Raw genomic sequence first — 17,825 nt, 5'->3', positions numbered from 1 at the left:
GAGTGTAACACACCTTACAGTAACGGATTTTTACCCAACAAACGTCGAACACCCACTTTGTGCTAGGCAGCATGTTAAATGTTAAAAGTGATAACGACAGGTTTCTGCTGAAAGGAGATCCTGTGTAACGTTTTAGCTTCACAACAATCCTATGAGGCAGTGGGGTAGGTATTAACTTCCTCATTTTACAGACAATGAAACTGAGGCTAAGGATATAAAATAAATTTTCCAAGTAAGAAATTGGCCCAAAAGGGAAAAGGGAAAAGGGGTAAACCCAGATTTGCCGCTGCTCCTTTCCCCTCCCCCGGCACACGGCCTATGAGGGGTGGGAGGTAGCATCCTGACAGGCCTACCCTCTCCCCACCTAAGCAGGACTGGCCCCAAACAAAAGCCTAGAAACTTGGCCGTCTGTTTTCATGGCCACCTCTCTCTGATCAAGCCCCTGGGGCATCCTCTGCGTGTCCCCTGGGGAGGTTGTGCCTTTCTCTGGAGCCAGCAGGGCACCCAACTCAACTCAGCCCACAAGGGTTATACTCAGCGGAGCGCCAGGCACAAGCAGTGGTGGGCAGGTTCCAGCTCCTGCCAAGATTCCAGGCTCCCAGGCTCCAGCCCCATACAGGCTGTCCACGCTCTGCCCTCCATTTCATCACTGTGTTGCTCTATCTGCTAAGGCCCCGTATACCCATCTGTGTGACAAGTCCCCCCATCATTTCCTTTCCATGAATCATCCCCCATGATCTCTGCAAGGTCCTTCCTGCAGGACAATCCCAGCAGGCGTATAGGGGAGTGTTTGTGGCAGGCCGGGCCTTCTGATACCCCCTCAAGTCGATTCCCATCTGAGAATACGGCAAATCCAAATGTGCGACTCAAGTTCATAAGTATGAAACCCTTCAGACACTGCAATCATCTCAGACATGAAAATTGCTAAGAGGAAAGCCGTGCCATGCCCTCTGGGAACATGAGGGCAGAAGGACAGGGAGAGATTAAGGGGCAGCACTAAGCAATGGAGCCTAGTGCACAAACCAAGTTCATGCTAAGAGTTCACTCCACATTTAGGGTCCGAAGTTTCATAGCAGACAAGACACTAAGCCCCATCAGCATTGTAAAGAGGGAAGAAACCTGGTCTACACAGATACCCAAGGACCAGCCTGGCCCCACCACTAACCAGCTGTGTGGCCTTGCCTAGCAGACAACCTCTCAGCCCCCGTCTGGGCTGGTCTATCTCACAACACGCAGTTTGTCCACAGGAATGCTAAAATAAAGTCTCGGTCAGACCTAAAACTCTAGGAGTCTGAAAGTCTAATGTGCATGGGGGCAGAGTGATTACAAAAGTCGGACAGCATTACTTAACACAAACTTCATCCTCTGGATTTGGGGACAAGGAGAATTCCTGGTGACTTTCAAACACCAGGGCCTGCCTCACTCACTGCCAACACTGAGCTCTTGGCAGAGCCAACAAGAGTGGCAGGGACCCCTGGGGATAGAAACCATGATCAGGGACAAGGTCCCTCACCGTATAGAACTTACAATCCAACTGAAATATACAACTGCCATTTCAAATGGTGTAAGAAAATTTACACAAAGGTAAAGGTGTTACTCTGACTTACAGAGTAAAGAGCAGGAACGAGGAGTGAATTTCCACACGCACCCAGCTCTCGTATCTGACACCTGCATGTCAGCGTCTCGCTGATTCTCCTGGCGACCCTGCGAGCTAGGTGGTATTATCCTGGTTTTGTAGAGGAAGAAATGGATGCTCAAACAATTAACTCTTGCTGGATCACCTAGCAAGTAGGTGGCAGGAATCAAAATATCCTAGTATTTCCCTTATACTTAAAAAATGGAGAGTTCCACATAAATTAGTTATCCAGGAAAAAAAGACAAGGGTTTTTTTGTTTTTGTTTTTGTTTTTTAATGATCTTGGTTGTAATCCGAGAGAAACAAATTTTGTATTTTCCTGGTTTTTCTAAAACCTGTGTATTTTTTTTGTTTAAGTAAGCGCCATGCCCAGCATGGAGCCCAACACGGGGCTTGAACTCACAAACATGAGATCAAGAGTCAGACAGTTAACCAACTGAGCCACCCAGGCACCCCTTTCCTGTTTTCTTAAATATAGACTGCTCAGTGTGATTCTGCCTTGATACTCAGGATTACGTGCAGAACGAAAGCCTGGCTGCCTTGTAACGCCGGATGGTCGGCCCGGGAGACGGAGCTGCCGGCCGCTACGCTGAAAGGCCCCACTCCTCGGGGCGTTTATCCTCTCTGCGGCCAGCTGTTCCACCTTCCGTCAGCGGCTCCGCCTTCTGTCAGCGGCCTTCCCCTTCACCTGCTGTCTGACCTAGACACGAGGGCCGCGGAGCTAAGAGGCCTTCTCTGTTGACTTCCGGAGTCTGAATACGTTCCAGATGGCAGAGGCTGCTAAAAGGCTGACCTCTAGCTAAGTGGAGCATAATTAAGCCTAAGAGCTGGGGGACACATCATAAAGAAGTTACGAGTGTGTGTGTGTGTGTGTGTGTGGAGGGGAGCAGGGAACAAGGCCAAAGAGCAACAGTTTCCTAGATCAGCCAAACTTAGCACCAGACTTTTTTTTTTTTTTTAAGATTTTATTTATTTATTTGACAGAGAGAAAGATCACAAGTAGGCAGAGAGGCAGACAGAGAGAGGGGGAAGCAGGCTCCCTGCTGAAGAGAGAGCCCGATGCGGAGCTGGATCCCAGGACCCTGAGATCATGACCTGAGCCGAAGGCAGAGGCTTTAACCCACTGAGCCACCCAGGCGCCCCAGCACCAGACTTTAAACCCAAGAGCATGAAGTACAGAGTAAGGAGGAGAGAGACTATGCAAGGGCAGAACTGTTAGCCCGCGTGGAATAATAGTACGAGCTCCCGTTCACTGCACACCTACTCTGCCCGACGCCAGCCTGTGTGCTCTCTGAACACCATCTCCGTTAATGAATGACTCAGGATCGTTCCTAAATTTCAGAAAGCGGAGGCCTGACTGAGCTTTTAAAACCAAAGACAGGAGACGTGAGACAGAATGAGCAGCACAGGTGGGATCCGAAGCGTGGAATGCAAATGCCATCCGAGTTCCTTCCTCCATGTCACACCACCTTAAACCCCCTTCTAACAGAAGCAGCCAGAAATTCTAGAGAAGCACTCAAATCGAAACATGGAGCTATAAACAGAAGGAAGCACAGAAGAGAATGAGATCCCCGAGAGCACAGCCCAGCACACAGGCAAACTGGTAACATGATCACCTGGTGCAGAGGAAGACCGCGGAGGGCCTCCGGCTTCCCCAGGCACCAGGTGATTTGGAACCATTCCAAGATGGCACCTCTCCGGCGAAGGGCAAGGCCATCTCCGTCACTGAGGAGCAGAGAGTTCGTCCTCAGCAAGATTTCCAGTCGCTGCCCCCTGATACCAGACCCATGCAAGATGTGCTAACAAAAAACTCACAAACAGACAAACTGCCGTCAGCCAGGAGATCATTCTCAATTCAAAACATTACTGGATGATTCTTCCGCACGCAGCCTTGCACGGAAGCCATGAACTTCCCAGAGACGAGCCTCCCCTACGCCGAGGACCCATCAGGGCTGAAGGATTTGGATGTGCAGATAAGGAGCAAGAGCATCAAGGAGAGAAAAGCAAGAAAGGTGTATTGTATGAAAGATTCCTAAAGACATTTTGCAGGTTTCTAGAAGTCTGGACCCAGGATGAGGCCTCAGGTACGGCTGAATGACCAGACATGTCACAGGGTTCACTTGCTTGGTAGTAGATGGGTCACAAAAACACGCACATCAAGAGGTGGTTAGGTGTGCCTATTTTAAGCATTTAGGGAATAAGGGCTCCGAAAAGACTTTACAGAGAATCCCAGCTGATTTTCCACACAAACGTGAAGAGTTGTTCAGAGTCACACAGTCTATCAGGGGCAGGGCCAAGGCCCCTAAATCAGGTTTGCGGGGCCCAACCCAGTGCTCCTTCACTGCCCAAGGGCACATCACCTGCCTGTCCTCCTATAAAACTTAAATAACCACACGCTCTACACACTGCTTGTTAAAGGCTTGATTACATGATATGACCAAAGGTGGGGCTCACCCTTCTCGCATCCGGGCCCGAACAAAATATTGACCGAGAACCAGTCATGTTCCGGGCACTGCTCTGGCCGCTGGGGAGCTCCTGGCGTTGTTCCGGTGGACAGACAGACGGTGACCAGAGAGGTGCTCGGCACCTACCGTCAGAGGCAACCACCAGGAAGGAGAAAAAGCTCACGGCAGGTGACAGAAGGTAACGTGAACCGTGCAAGGCAGAGAGCCCTGCACCACCACCACCACCACCACCACCACCACCACCACCACCACCCCCGCCCCCCGGCGGCCAGCGCACCAGCAGCAGCCAGTGTGCTCAGTAACTACTTTTTGACTGAAGGAAGACACAGCAAGACAGGGAAGTTAGGAAGAAGCGAGGTGGTATTTGAGAAGTATGTGCAAAAAAAGACTTGGAAACCGAGTGTGTTACAGAAGGAAACTGCCATCACTTGGAGAAATGACCAAAAATAAAGTTATGACTCATCTTTCAGGGTTTGTTTTTACAAAAAGTTCCCCATCTTGTGCCGTGAATGGCCAAGCAAGCCAGCTCCAAGGGAGGCACCCCCTCACCCTGGGCGTCTCCAGAACCCCCTGACAGCAGCAGCAACCCTGACCTTCCACACCACAGCCACCAAAGGGTCCAGAAGACCGTCCTCCTCAGCAAGGACCGCAAGTCGTTTGCAGACCAGAAGCTCCTGCGTGGGAGGATCCCAGCTCTGCCCTCAAAAGCAAGCCCAGTTCCTGGAATCTCGATCAGTGACAGGAATATCTCATTACCGCCTGGTACTGAACCTTGTACTGAACCCTGCCCGTGTGCACGTGCAGCAGGAAGCAGAACCTGCGAGATTACACTTGACCTCCCGACAGTTCTGCAGAGTGGGAAACACAGTCACTTGGCCGAGGCCACACTACCATTAAAAGGGGAAAGTCCACATCCAAACCCGAGCCTGCATGACTCCCGCCTTGCCCTTCTACCCTACAGGAGGCGTAAGTGCAAACGAACTCGGGCACCATCCTGTCACCAAGTTCAGCCGCACTCGCTTCAGCACGAAGGCTAAATAACCAAACCCAAGCCATTCTTTCGATGACGCCTTAGAGGATGTAGTGAAATGTTTTTCCTTCATGTCAAACAACCCAATTATACTGTAAAAAAAAACACACATTACATCCATCCCCCGCTCTTTCTGTAAACACTGATGGGTGCTTGGTGAAGTATTCAGGGCACCGTCATTACGTGCTGTCTATACTGTCACACCACCTGAAAGCACCAGTTACTGCTTCTGTCCTCGAACCAAGCAAACATCAGAGCCACTGAGGCAGAACGGCTCCACCTGAAACGTGCCTCAGCTGATGTGGTATCGAGTTCTGCCAGGAGCGCTGACTGAGCCACACGCTCTGTGCTGGAAGCTGTAACTGTGCTCTCGTACAGGGCGCTCTGTTCCACTGGCATCATAAACCCTAGACCCTTACTCAAGGATTTTCAGAGCCTTCTCCGCCTCCACAAATTAACCTTCACGGGGTACTCCAAAATCAAGCATTTTAAATTAATCCTAATCTTAATGGTGTGTTAAGGTACTCTCTATGTGAAGGCCTGAATATACTCAAATTCCTTTAATAATGAGTTTAAAGTAATTTTTCTACTAATTCCCAAAAGGAAAATATGTGTGTGTGTGTAATACATACATGTATGTATTACACACACACACACACACACACACACTTCATAAAAACCAACACACAGTACCACCTCTCATTTTGGAGAACAAAATTCGCTGGCTATTTTTACCATACTATTTCCTAATGACTTGTATCTGTCTCTTAGGACCAGACTATGAGCCCTGGAAGGTCCATATTTGTAGAACCCCAGGCAACATGCACCGTACACACTCCAACTGCTTGATGAGTAAATGAACAAACAAGTGAAGGAACGAACGGATGCACACCTGCGAGCCCCAGTTGTAAGTTCACTATCTCACGTTAGCTTAGATAAAAACAAAACAAGCTCTAGCTTCCCTAAGTAGAAATGCTACCTCATTTTCTAATCCATACCCTCCTGCAAAATGTAGTATATCTTTGACTTTCCATCGAACTATATCTCAAAAGTATTTTAAGTGAATTAATCTGTTTGACATATAGAAAGCAGATGCTTTTTAAAAAATCATGATAATAGTTCCTTCTCTGATTTAGTCACATTTCCCATCTGACTTCCTATACCAACTGTGATTGTAATCTATGAACAAAAATGTGCTTTATGAAAATTTTTTCAAGGCTAGCTACAGCAAACCATTCCTGTTCTTGGAACCTGAAGTACAAACTTTTGTTAATCCATATGCCTTCCCTCCATAAATACTTAAAGCCATTATTCAGATTAGGCCAAAATAAAGCAAGCACACAAGACTGCTTATGCATCCTTTTCGAGAGAAAAAAAAAATCATAAATTACTGGGCCTTTGTTACATCCAGGGAGGAGCTAATGTTCCCCAAGGTCTCATACCTAATGGTCTGAACATATGAAAGGGTCTCACCTGACCATGTTCACACGATCATAAGTTGCTTCCCCAATATCATATGCCCTAGAGGAGGCAATTTTCATCCATAAAGAAGGCAGGAAAAGAAAGAAAAGTTGGAGCAGAAAAGGAAACAGCAAAAGAATGATCATATGGTGATCAGCTGGATTCCCGCCCTGGCCTTACAAGGAACTACAGGCCTCTGGGTCACCTCCTTCCTACAGTGATCTGGCCACCAACTTATCTGCCCAAAGTTCTTCACCAAGAAGGCTTGGAGGACAGAAGCAACACTCTGTTCCAACACAAGATACTTATTCCAGGCCAGGCTGGAGGCACATCAAGCCCCCCTCCCCGCCAGGCCAGACAGAGCTGCCGCAGGGCTGGGACGATTCCCGGTCTGCAGCATCAATTTCCCAGGGGCTGATCCTCCCAGGAGGAAAGACTCATAGAAGCAGAGACCCAGAGGTCACTGTAGAATCTTAGTGTACTGAATCAGCAAACACCTAACTACAACCAACCTGCCGGTTTGGGCTAGGCGTCTGCAGAGTCAGCTGAGTCCCGGCAAGGGGGCTGAACCTGCATTTCCCCCCAGTCCAGGCCAGATTCGATTCCACCTGCAAACCACCACAGTCTGCTCTCCTCAAGATCGCTGCCCACACAGGACACTTGCCATCACTGCATGGCCGAAAAATCCGGTTTCATTCCAGCACACAACACAGACCTTTCACCACTTCTAAGACAAGAAACACACACTGAAAGCCTGTACCTTCATCTTCTGCTTTCATATGAGGAAACTAGAGCCAACTTGCCCAGAAGTACGGAGCTAAGAAAGAGTAGAATCTGGTTTGAAACTCACACGTGTCCATCCAATCACACAAAGCTTTTAATCTAACATGCTCCCCTAATAAATGAACTTATTTGGACCCTAACACATGCAACCAGAGAACCCTCTGCCCTCTTTTCTGTCTGTTGAATGCATCCGTTAAGGCCCAGATCAAAATTTCATTTTGATTTCAAAATTTCATTCCTTTCTCTTCTCCTCTCTTTCCATGACTTAGCATAGTGTCTGGCATAAAATAGGTGTTCGGTCTATGTTGGCTGAAATATCCAGTCCACCACAGGAAAATCACAGCATTTTTTCTTTCTTTTCCTTTTTTTTTTTTTTTTTTTTGCTGAGGCATGAACAGGTACTTCAATCAATCAGTTTCATTTTCACAGGTGTACGTATATACTCAACTCGGACTATGTGTCCGGAACTCAAAGACCTCATAACCATAACCCCAGCTTAGCATAAAGTGGCAACAGGGCGAAGGCTTCCCAGAAAACCTTCCACTGAAAATTATCAGGAAAAGAATTAATGCTTTACATGCCTATCAGGTCAACCAAAATTCTGCAAAAGCACTGCTTAATATAGATAAAATATCTTCATGAACCTAAGCTGAGTTAGGAAGAAAAACGGTTGTTCTAATAAATATATGAGCTAATAATCTTTAGTTTGGGAATTTATTTATTTATTTAAGATTTTTATTTATTTATTTGACAGACAAGAGATCACAAGTAGGCAGAGAGGCAGGCAGAGAGAGAGGAAGGGAAGCAGGCTCCCCACTGAGCAGGGAGCCGGATTCGGGGCTTGATCCCAGGACCCTGGGATTATGACCTGAGCCAAAGGCAGAGGCTTAACCCACTGAGCCACCCAGGCGCCCCTGGGAATTTATTTTTGTTCTCATCGTTGTATTCAGGTAAGTCAGTGAAGACCCGCTGTGAAAAATCTGTCTACCTCTTGTTTTAGGAGATGGTCTAATTTTTCTCTTTTTTTTTTTTTTTGAAGATTTTATTTATTTATTTGACAGAGAGAGATCACAAGCAGACAGAGAGAGAGAGAGGAAGAACCAGACCTCCTGCTGAGCAGAGAGCCCGATGCGGGGCTCGATCCCAGGACCCTGGGATCATGACCTGAGCCGAAGGCAGAGGCTCTAACCCACTGAGCCACCCAGGTGCCCCCAAGAGATGGTCTAATTTTTCATCCTGACTAAAATCCTCTCCCCTTAAACCACCCTGGAATTCAAAATCCAGCCCTCCTTGTCACCAGCTGTGTGGTCTTGGGAAAGTCACTTTCTTCACCTACAGAAATGAGGATGCTGCCTACTGAAAAGCTTTTGTACCAGTCAGATGGATCTAAACGCTTGAGGCATTAGTGGTGCTCAGTTAATGTCAGATGAAAGAAAATTTACTTACCTCCAAGAAACAGGACCTCAATTTCCTTATTTGTAGAGTGAAGGAAATGGCACCCCCGCGGGAACTCAGAGGTCCTACAGTCTGGCATGCAACAAAACCTACAGAAGGGTCTGCTCTCTCCCACACAAACACATGGCTTCGCTCTACCCCAAATAAAATGAAGTTGTAAAAAGGTTAGCAGAGTTACACTTAAACAGACGAGACCCTACTGGAATGACTATGTGGTGTAACTGCTGTCAAGAACTCTTGAATATACTAGGAAATTATGAAGTGCAGAAGAGCTAATCCTCAAATCCCAATATGCTGACACAAAATCCGTGCTTACCCTACACATAAGGCTTCCATATTGAAGGGTAGTCGCAGCATTAAAAATGTAATGTAATTCACCACATTAACAAGCTAAAAAAGGAAAACCATATGGTCATTTCAATCGATGCAGAAAAAGCATCTGACAAAATTAAACAGTCATTCTCGAGGGAAACTCTCAGCAAACTAGAAATAGCGGAGAATCCGATGAAGGGGTTACACGAAAGACCTGCCGCTACTGCCACACGCACCAGTGAAAGGCTGAATGCCTTCCCCTGAGGATCAGCAATCGGACCAGGATGCCCACTCTCTCCACAACCACCCAAACACTTTACTACCCACAGCCTGGAGTATGCCTTGAAGCAGAAGCAATAAACGAAGGCAAACAGATTGGAGAGGAAGAAGAAGGTACAACTTGGTATTCGCAGGTGACATGACGATCTATGTGGAAAATGCTAAGGAATCTACCAAAAAAAAAAAAAAGGTACTAGAGCCACCAACTAATAAGCTCAAAGCAGGAGAGCACCTCTCCGGATGATGGGAGTGTTTCACATTGTAATTGTGGTAGTGATCACATGACTGTACACTTGTCAGAGCTCACCAAATTGTACCCTTAAAATCAGCTAAGTTCTTGGGGCACCTGGTTGGGCGATCAACACTGGTTTCAGCCTGGGTCATGATCTTGTCGTGAGATCGAGCCCTGAGTCAGGCTCCATGCTCAGCGTGGCATCTGCCTGGGATTCTCTCCCTCTTCTTCTCTCTCCTCTCGGCCCCTTGGTGTGCGCACTCTCTCTAAAGTAAATAAATATTTTTTTTATCAGTTTTATTATACGTACATTACACCACAATGACGGTGACCCAAACAGGAAACAACACTTGAGAAGTCCTCGCTCACAGGCTGCAGCCCTGCACGCCCGCCTCCCCGACCCCACACACGACATAATACTTATATCTGAAATACTTGAAGCTTTGTGGTTTCCCATCTGGAGGGGAATTTTCTGACTTATAAATCAGAAAACCCTGGAGAAAGAAACTTAAAGTAATATAGGAATGAGAGCAGCTTTGCACCTGAGGTCGGTTGAAGTGATCAGGGTTCTGCACATTCTTAAGACAAAGTTCTGCAAAGTGAACACGTCAGCTGCTACGAAGGCTGAGCACAAAGACATTTGTTTATAAAACCCTAGAATGTGAGAACTGAAACCAGGGCTCCTCTGTCTCTCTGGTGTCACAGAGGAGAAAACTGAGCCTCCTGGAAGAAGCAGTGACTTGCCCAAGAACACAGCAGTTTTTACCAAAGCCTAGAAGGATTGCATCTAAGCGTTTCAGTTTAAGGCAGAACTTTAATTAAGAAATAAATTAGGGGCGCCTGGGTGGCTCAGTGGGTTAAAGCCTCTGCCTTCGGCCCAGGTCATGATCTCAGGGTCCTGGGATCGAGCCCCGCATCGGGCTCTCTGCTCGGCAGGGAGCCTGCTTCCCTCTCTCTCTCTCTGCCTGCCTCTCTGCCTACTTGTGATTTCTCTCTGTCAAATAAATAAATAAAAATCTTTAAAAAAAAAAAAAAAAAAAAAAAGAAATAAATTAGAAGTCAGCACACCCTCAGAAGAAAATAAACACCTTTTATCTGATGCAGGAAAGAAGAACAAGAAAGAAAAGCAACAGAAAAAACAATTTTTAACTGTGCTGAAAATAAATTATAGTTCAAATTTCAAAGGCAGGGCATTTTTTCTTTAAAAAAGTAAAATGCATCATGTGTAGCTCACACACACCCACCCCTCACACACACATATGCACACGCAATAATGGGGTAATACGCTGCATTTTATTTTTTTTTTATTCTATCAATCTTTCAATTTCCCTTTAAGTCTCAAGTGGAAAGTTTCCTACTTTCATATATACTGAATTAAGATTTTTCAATACAGATAATTATAAAACCAAATTAGAATCAAGCTCTTTGTAGGAGTACTTAGGTAATTTTAATTTTATTCATCTTTATAACATAAAAGTAAAGTATCAAAAGACATCCCAAAAGGAGGTCATCTGGCATTCTGCACAGTGCAAGGTTAAAACAACACGGGCAGAGATGAGAACACGTGAGGAGTCCAAGATCAGCATTTTAACGCAACTCTCTGGAGATCTCCATTGACTTGGCATATCCAAGTGCCCTGAAATCTCGATCTTTCTTCATGGCACTTGATTAAACTTCAGCTTATGAAAATTTCTAAATCATCTTCATCCTGTCCAACTTAAAACACAATCGGGCCCGTCAAGACCCTCCCTCCTCTCACCAGGACACCGTGGCCCAAGTGGAGCAAAGTGTACAGGGCTGCCCCCTGCACCCGCCAAGCCCCCAGTTCCTTGGCAATGGTCTAGCCCCGAGGCTCTGGGAGCAGCACCAGTGACACCTAGGCCGGGCACTGCCACAGGCTGAGCAGCACCCCTGCCTCTCCCCAGCCCTCCCCACTCCCTGGGGTCACACACTTCCCTGGAGCTGGCCAAGAGTCCCCTGGAGGCCAAACTGCCCAGGCTGGGATGCTCTGTTCGAGCCCACTCCGGCGGCCCCACCACGGTTCAAGGGACGGCCTCGCCAGGCTCATCCTCCAGCAAAGATCTCCAGGTCCCACTCAGGGTTCGAATCTCTGGCAAGACAGCCTCCCCAGCATCTTCACTGTCCCCAGTGCCCTGTCCCCAGGCCAGCCCTCCCCGGGCAGCGGCCAGCCTGTCCCGCACCAGCGCCCGCTCCCGTCTAAAGCACGGCTGGGCCTCACTGTGCGGCCCTTTCCACCACTCGAGCCCTCCCTCTGATTTTTCTATTATTTCCCTCCCTGATGTATCAAGCTTTCCAAGCAGCCTGCCAAAAGGCCTCGGGCTATACAAAAGAGAGCTGCTGCACAGTGATTTAAAACATCCGGCCTCTGTTAGAATGAGCAAGGCCTATCATAAAAACTGAAACACCAGCAAGCTATGGTAAAATCAGACCATCCAAAGGAAAGAGCCAACGGAGTACACAGCATGTGCTCTGTGTGCCCTGAGAGGCAAGGCCGCCTTCGCTGCTTCTTATAATAAGGCTCTGACAGCAACTCTGACCAGGGGAGCAGGGACATACTCTGCCACGGCCACCCTGGCTCACACGAAGACAGGCCATCTGCTTGGCTCAAAAGGTCATCTAACTCCATCAGGTTCAAAACTCCAGGCCTCATCTCTAATTTGATTAACTCCATCATTAGTCACTCTGCAGCCGCACACTGGTCCTGCCTACGATACAAGACGGAGAATTCCAGTCGACACAGTCCAGGTCAAGGCAGTGAAACAGTGCACCTGGAGCAACTCGACTCACCGGGGGAAGTGAGGCAGGTGGGGGCAGTGGGCGTGCCCGGGGGAAGCAGAGGAGCAGCTCCCCCTGCCTCCCCCCTACCCCGCCATTCATCATCAGGAACGCACTTCGCACCACTGCGAAATTCCTCTCTCAACACTTCCCCAAACAGGATGTGTCCGATCAGTGAGTCATGAAAAATCGGTTATTTCTAAAAATCCTCTGGAAGGAAGGTGTGGGAGAAAATTTCTAAAGGGAGAGAACAAAAAGACAATAAGCAAAACTAATGAAGCATTCAAAAGGCCGGAAGTGGGGTGGTGGGGCCCTCTGTGACCTGACCCCACAGTGGCTGCCTGGCCTTTCATTTCACTCCCCCTACAACCCCCCACCCCCCCAACCCCTACCCTCGCTCAACACAAGAGTGCCGCCCACTGCATCCCAGAACAAATCCATCTTCCTGCACCTTGTCACACCCACTCAGCTAGTCAAACCCTGGCTTTTTAACCCATTAGAGCCCCAGCTTCTGGATCTATCCAATGCCTGTCTCCCCTCCCCACAGGCATCCTAGCACCCCTAGAAATAATCTGTTATCCATGCTCCATAAGGACACTTGGCACACGTTGCCTTGTGGCAGAATCTGCACCCCATCTTACCTTCCTCTACTAGACCACAGCAGCAGCACCAGCAGCCGTGAGTCCTCTCCACGGGACAAGCTCAGGCTAAGTGACCTACGGGACTTTTCTCATTTAATACCTACACCAATCCCGCACCCAGGCAGCATTATTAGCGGCTCCCAGTTTACGGATTTAGGAGGCTAAAGAAAGCTGAGAGGCAGAGAGGGAGTATCGTGGTGAAAGCAGGAGCTTCGGAGCGCAAGAGCCAGGGCTGAAGCTGGCTTCACTCGACCCAGCTCCGCCATCCTGGACAGCTACTTCGCCTCTGTGTCCCGGTTTCCTCTTCTTTGAACACAGATGACACCCCTACATGACCACAAGGTGGTCAGAAGGATTAAATACATCTAACTTTTGAGAAGCTCTTAGTGCTTGGCACTAGGAAGTGTTACATGTTTGTTAAATGGGAGTGAATGAGCCTCCCCACCCAAGGTCACGTCAGTATGAACCTGCTGAAGTCAGTGTTGGGAGTCCAGACCCTGCTGGCTTCAGCACAGATGCTCTCATCACTGCCGGGAGCTCCTCCCGGGACCCGCCATTCCTCCCGCATCCCTGAACTGCAAAACACGCCGGTCCCATGTCACCACACAAGTTTCACAAGCGTTACTGAGAGTGAAATGTGAAGAATTTATAAAAAGCTGTCTCTGAAAAGAGATCAGAAACACCGAAGAACTAGCAGGACTTGCAAAAGAAACACCTTCGAGAAGCATAAAAGCCTCTCACCAAGGGGACCTTAGAACCTGGACGTCCATCCTGACTATGCTTGTTGTAGAGACCCTGACACTGAGAAATATGACAGTGCTACCAACGGGAAGACAGGGCAGGAGGTCATCAGGGCTTCTCAATGCCTTCACTATCTGAGAGACTCTTCCACGCCCCAACACAACACCTGCTCCCCCTGTAACTGTCACACAGGCATCAATCACCGTCACCGAAGCAACCCCCGGGGATTAATCTCCCAGCATCACGGACCATAACTAGATGACTCACACAGTTTCAAGCCCCATCTCTGAAGCACTCAGCTGGGGAGCTACTTTGGTCCCATTAGTAAAAAAAAAAAATAAAATAAGGAGCACAGACTGGCAGCATTGTCCCTTCATCAAGAGCGGCGATCTAGAACTATACAGGTGATCCTCGGAGCCTGCTGGAACAGAACAGACGGTGGCTGCGCCGCATCTCACCCTCGAGCTCCTTCCTGCAGAGCAGCAAGGCAATCTCAACCCCTTCTTCATGGGTCACCACTCTAATTCCCAAGGGCCTGAGCCATTCAAACATGCTCTCACTTTTCTAGGGGATCTATACCCACGAATTCAGCTTTCCGGCACTACCATCTAAGAATCCAAGTCTCTTCCCTTTGGCCAAAGAAACCAGATTTCTAAGGACTGGCAATACTGCTGTTTCTGGAACACCATGGGTCACTCCCTGTGATCTAAGCTGCACCTGCTGGCCAGTTTTATTCATTCAACAAACTTATATTATGCATCAAGCATGATCTAGGTCCGGGAATGCACCATTACATAAAAGAGTCAGAACTACCGGCCCTCATGAAGCTTACGATCTAATGCGGAGGAGGGGAGGAGACTGATATTACCAGTGTAATGAGTAAAGAACTGACTAGGTTAAGGTGGTAAATGCTGCGGGAGGAACGGGAGGAGAGTCAGGCAACTGGTGTAAACCATGAGCAGTGCCTCTTGAGAAGGGGATGTTTCAAAGAGGGAAAATGAGTGAGTCACGCGGAGCAGCTGGCAGGAAAGAAGACAGCCCTGGACAGAAGGAAGAGCTGGGACAGAAGGAAGAGCCGGAGCAAAGGTGCAGCAGAAGCACGCGGACGCGTGTGCAGAGCAGCCAGGAGGCAGCATGGCTGGAGCAGAGGAGGTCAGAGGAGATGATGTGCGCTGCCTCATCGCAGGGCTGAGGGTGATGAGGAAAACGAGGGTGGCACTGAGAGAACACCAGCCGCCCTCCCTCAGCGAGCGTTTCCCAAGTGCAGGCCGTCAGGTGAATAAGCAGGTCTCTGCGCTCAGCGAGGTCACAGTCCTCGGAGGCAGGTGTGGTGTGACCATTCACGCGCTGACCGCCAGTCCCAAGAGGGGCGCCACAGAGGCGGTGCAAAGCTGGGAGAAGGACCTAGTACCGCCTCCAAAGATGCGCCGCTGAACTTTCTAGGACTGGCAGAGACAGAGAAGAGGGAGAAGAGGAAGTGGCTCTGCCGGCTGAGGTAACGTTCACGAAAAGACAGGGATGCAGGACGGGGTGATGCGTGGAGTGTGGCTGCTGGGGGGAAGGGGGATGGGCTGGAGAGGCTGAGGCCAGAGTCTGGTCATGAGCTAAAACACCGAGGGAGTCCCAGTGAGCTTTAAGCGCCACCGTTAAAGCCCACGTGTGTTTCCGGATGAGCTCTGTGACTGCAGCCTGTGGGGAGACGGAGGAGAGGTGCGCTGAGAAGCAACCAGTGCCCACTGCAGCCGAGGGAGTGGAGAAGAGTCAGGGCAAGCGAGGGGAGAGGACTACTAACCACTGGGACGCACGCCGTATGGCTTCACAGAGCACTTTCCAAATGGAGCGCCGGTCCAGATCCGACAGCGGTGCGGTGCTTGGCCCTGACTCCCCCCTGCAGCAGGAAAAGGCAAGGCTGCCGGAAGACCCCGCCCCTCCCCACCCTCTCCCCACCCCTCCCCACCCCAGCGATGGCCGAAATGATGGCAAAACGTTCAAGTGCAGGAAATCTCCAAAAAGCACTTCAGGAGGGGTCACGTCCAGCGACGCCAAAGGACCAGCCAGCCAGGCCTCCTGCTGCAGGGGCGTCCGTGAGCAAGAACATGGCCCTCAGACTGGCAGGGGTGACAAAAGCCAGGCAGGGGTGGGCAGTGAGGGCAGGCGTCCTCCGTACAAGCTGGGCAGGCAGTCAGATGTCTGAACATGGGTACAAGGCAGAGCCCAGGCCTCCAGACCGAGGCGGCTTCGTCGTGCAAGTAAAAACCATTTATCAGCATTTGTCACGCAAGCGGCAGGCCCAGGTCACGAATCATGAAGCCCAGGCCACCACCACCACACGAGACCCCACTAAAACCGGGGGTGCAGACCTAGACATGACTTCATCGAAGTCCTCTAACAAGTCCCTCTGGACCGAGGTCGGAGGGAAGCTGAGCAAGCAGAACAAGATGCAGAGCCTCCAGCCCAGGCAGGAGTCCGAGGGAGACTGTCAGCGGCTCCCAGGAGGGAACAAGTCTGGCCGGAGAGCTGGGAGGGGCAGAAGCATGCAGGACACCCCCCCGCCCCGCCGCCCCCACCAGATCCTGCTGGCAGGAAGGGGAAATGCTCTTGCCCACGCTGGTACAGGACAAAGGAGGAAGTGGCACAGGGAAAGTGACCGACATAACCACAGACCAAGCCGAGCCAGGCTGTATCTCCCCTCTACAACTGGGCAGGTTTTCGTGCTGCCAGGAGACAAGAAGCTGCGAGACGAAGGGCCTCCCTCACACTCCACAACTCCCGGGTCCATGAAACCCTGCGGCCCTGTGCTCACGGCACTATCGACCAGGCCCTGCACCTGGCCCTCGGGTCTGCCACAGACACCGCTGCCACCTTGACCTCTGTCCTCCCAGCGACCCACACAGATCCTGTCTGATCTGACGGAGAGGGCTGCTCCAGGATCGGAAAATGCAGATGTTTGCCCAACCACCTCCCCTCTGCTTTCCCCAGCCCTGCCCTTGCTCCCGGCCGCGAAGGAAAATAAGAAACATCCTTTTCACCGAGTGCTGGGGAGACACAGCGGCTCAGGAGATGCAGGCACTGTACTTGGCAGCCTGGCTCTCGTCGGAACCCGGTGCACTTGCAGAGGCTGACCTCCACGCCTCCACCCCTCCACCCTCCCACCCCTCCTCTTCAGGAGGCTGCGTCCCCCCAGGGAAAGCTGCCCGCAGTCGGATTACAGGACTGTGCTCTGGGGGGGCCAGTTTATGGCACAGTTTTTCTGGCTGGTTCCACAGACTTCCCAGGCCCCAGACTCAGCCCGAGAGGGGCTATAAGACTCCTCCACGGTAAACCTGCACACCCAGGGCCGGGCAGATCCCAGCACACAGTGGCTCGTCTATACTGTGTCGCCGGGTTCTGCACAAGGCCCTGGGCAAGCGAGCCTGTTCACTCCCGCACGTTGTTAGGAGCAACTTGATGTTGCCATAGCGACCGCCTTGGTCTCTTGCCGCATTTATCAAACCACATCCTAATTGTTTGTTTACGCATCGGTTTACACCCCGAAACTGTCAACTCCTAGAAATCCAGAACGCTCGCTTTATTCACATTAGGAAGGGCCTCAGTGCCTGAACAGGATAGGCAGAGCTCCAGTGAATGATGTAAAGTAAGCAAACACAACAACTTCTTGCAAAATCATGATGCTATTCCCAATGAACGCCTTCCTTTCCTCTTCGAGCTGGGTGAGGACCTCTCCTCACTCCACACATGTCTCCACCCCAGCCCACAGGGACCAAAGGCCCCAACACCTCCCCTGCCCAGATGGAGAGGTGAACGCAGTGCGCATGGCCCTCCCCAACTGAGCCCTGCACTTTTTTTTTTTTTTTTTAAGATTTTATTCATTTATTTGAGAGAGAGAGAGAGCACGCGCCCGGGAGCATGGGGCAGGGAGGGATGAGGTGCAGAGGGAGAGGGACAAAGCAGACTCTGTGCTGAGTGTGGAGCCTGATGCGGGGCTCCATCTCACG

This window comes from Mustela nigripes, chromosome 7 (genome assembly GCF_022355385.1).
Source record: "Mustela nigripes isolate SB6536 chromosome 7, MUSNIG.SB6536, whole genome shotgun sequence".
Classification (NCBI taxonomy): domain Eukaryota; kingdom Metazoa; phylum Chordata; class Mammalia; order Carnivora; family Mustelidae; genus Mustela; species Mustela nigripes.
Note: the sequence above shows the minus strand (reverse complement) of the source record.